The following is a 2,500-nucleotide window of genomic DNA, read 5'->3' on the forward strand; positions in this document are numbered from 1 at the left end:
GGTTGAGGTCGTTTCGGCCCCAAGGCCTCTAATCATTCGCTTTACCGGATGAGACTCGTGTACGTTTTGTACGCGAGTGCCAGCTATCCTGAGGGAAACTTCGGAGGGAACCAGCTACTAGATGGTTCGATTAGTCTTTCGCCCCTATACCCAGTTCCGACGATCGATTTGCACGTCAGAATCGCTACGGACCTCCATCAGGGTTTCCCCTGACTTCGTCCTGACCAGGCATAGTTCACCATCTTTCGGGTCCCAACGTGTACGCTCTGGGTGCGCCTCTTCTCGCAGTGAGAACGAGACGCCCCGGGAGTGCGGGGCCGCATCGTGACGCGGCCCATCCTCCCTCGGTCAGCGCTGGGCTGACCTTTACTTTCATTTCGCCTTTAGGTTTGCTCGTCCCAATGACTCGCGCACATGTTAGACTCCTTGGTCCGTGTTTCAAGACGGGTCCTGAAAGTACCCAAAGCAATAGCGTCGCCGACCGGTATTTGATAATTCGAACGAGCCAGCCAGAGGACACCGCCAGCCAACAGCTGGCCAGGCCCGGGGACGGCGCTAGGTCCGACCACCGGGAATCGCTGACCGCGCTTGCGGCGGGCCCGACGCAGTTCAATGCGGCTCTATACCGTGCGGGTACCGCCGGGCAGCCGGACGGGCAACCGGGGGTCTGCCCCGACGAGAACGCCGAGACAGGCAGCCGACCGGGCCTTAGACCGACACCCAACGGGTCGCGACGTCCTACTAGGGGAGAAGTGCACGCCGGCGCCGCCGGACATTGCACCGCGACCGAGTGCCGTGGACGCGAGGTCCCGACATCACGAGCCGCGGCGAAGCCTGCGTCGCTGACGATGAATCTCCCCGTTCGATCTTTCGGGTTTCTCAGGTTTACCCCTGAACGGTTTCACGTACTCTTGAACTCTCTCTTCAAAGTTCTTTTCAACTTTCCCTCACGGTACTTGTTCGCTATCGGTCTCGTGGTCATATTTAGCCTTAGATGGAGTTTACCACCCGCTTAGAGCTGCACTCTCAAGCAACCCGACTCTGAGGAGAGATCCTCCCGTGGCGCGTCCCGGTCGCTACGGGCCTGGCACCCTCTGCGGGTAAGTGGCCCCATTCAAGATGGACTTGGACGCGGGCCGACGCCCCGGGATAAGTGGATCCTCCCAAACACTACATTTCCCGGCGGCAGAACCGCGGGATTCAGTGCTGGGCTGTTTCCTGTTCGCTCGCCGCTACTAAGGAAATCCTAGTTAGTTTCTTTTCCTCCGCTTAGTAATATGCTTAAATTCAGCGGGTAGTCTCGCCTGCTCTGAGGTCGTCGTAAGATTGCGAGTCCGTCGTCGGCGACGGCCGTTCGTTCAAGAACAGCACCGTCGACACGGACGAGGACACAACGTATTCTTTCGTACGTTCGAGCCACGGAAACGACCGTAAACACGCCCGCCGTACGGGAGACCCGAGAGCCCCCCGCGGCGAAGCGTGGACGGAACTTCATCACATGAGCGGCGAACCGACCGCGCGCGGTCTGTGTGTCGCCGTGCCGAATTCGTTCGTTCTCTCGACTATCGCTAGCACCGGAACGTGACGAACGGCAGCGACAGCTCGACCCCGCGATCTGCGGCGACGCGTCGTGACCGTGACATACGTGTTCGTTTGAGGCGACGCGACCTTTGTTTGAGGCCGCGAACGCCCAGTCATTCGCTCGCGAAGGCACGGTGCGCTGTGTTCCCCCGGGTCGGGGGTTTTCGCAGCACCGTTGCCTACGGAGCAGTCTGTCGTTGTTAAACGACCCTCAGCCAGGCGTGGTCCGGGAATTGTATCCGTGGACCGCAATGTGCGTTCGAAATGTCGATGTTCATGTGTCCTGCAGTTCACAAGTTGACGCGCAATTAGCTGCGTTCTTCATCGACCCACGAGCCAAGTGATCCACCGTTCAGGGTAATCATATATGTGAATTTTGCATTAAAAAATGCTAAAATTACGGTTGTTACCGGCTTTCTGTGGTCGTGAGCGCGGCGCCGCGTGCGTCAGCCCTTGCGCGGTTGCGCGCGGGAAGGAACGCGCGCCGCGCGTCAAATTTCTTTCGTGCGATAGTTCAAGAGCCGACGTCGCCTCGAGGTTCACGGGTCGTCTGCCGGAATTGACCGGCGCCGGACCCGATCGGCTCGCAATGCAAACGATTGACGGCGGACGGCAGTGGGCCGCGTCAGCGAGTCCCGGGCATCGCTGCCCTCGACGCTGACGCGAGCTTCCTCGTACGGGCGAAAATTCTCTCCGAAGCCTACCGCGTTCGCGGCCTGCGTCCGGGGTGTAACGGCGTTGCACCGAGGACACCCGGGCGCAGACAGGCTGCCCGCGAAGAAGCGCTGAGACCAGCTTCGCACGTCTCCCTCGTACGACCTGACCGGGTCGAACGAGTCGAGGCGGACCGCGGAGCGGTCCCCTCTCGGCACCGAGTCGGCCGGAGGCGCGAACGACCCGCCGCTGCTCCGCGCTGGAC

General features: G+C 60.7%; 1 non-coding gene across 1 annotated transcript; it reads right to left on the bottom strand.

Moving 5' to 3' along the window:
* Positions 1–1,786: 1,786 nt before the first annotated feature.
* LOC124296249 lies at positions 1,787–1,941 on the bottom strand. Its single transcript, XR_006906075.1, has one exon. It is a non-coding gene; the product is annotated as a 5.8S ribosomal RNA (ribosomal RNA).
* Between the last annotated feature and the right edge of the window lie 559 nt (positions 1,942–2,500).

The sequence above is a fragment of the Neodiprion lecontei genome, unplaced genomic scaffold, assembly GCF_021901455.1.
Source record: "Neodiprion lecontei isolate iyNeoLeco1 unplaced genomic scaffold, iyNeoLeco1.1 ptg000133l, whole genome shotgun sequence".
Classification (NCBI taxonomy): domain Eukaryota; kingdom Metazoa; phylum Arthropoda; class Insecta; order Hymenoptera; family Diprionidae; genus Neodiprion; species Neodiprion lecontei.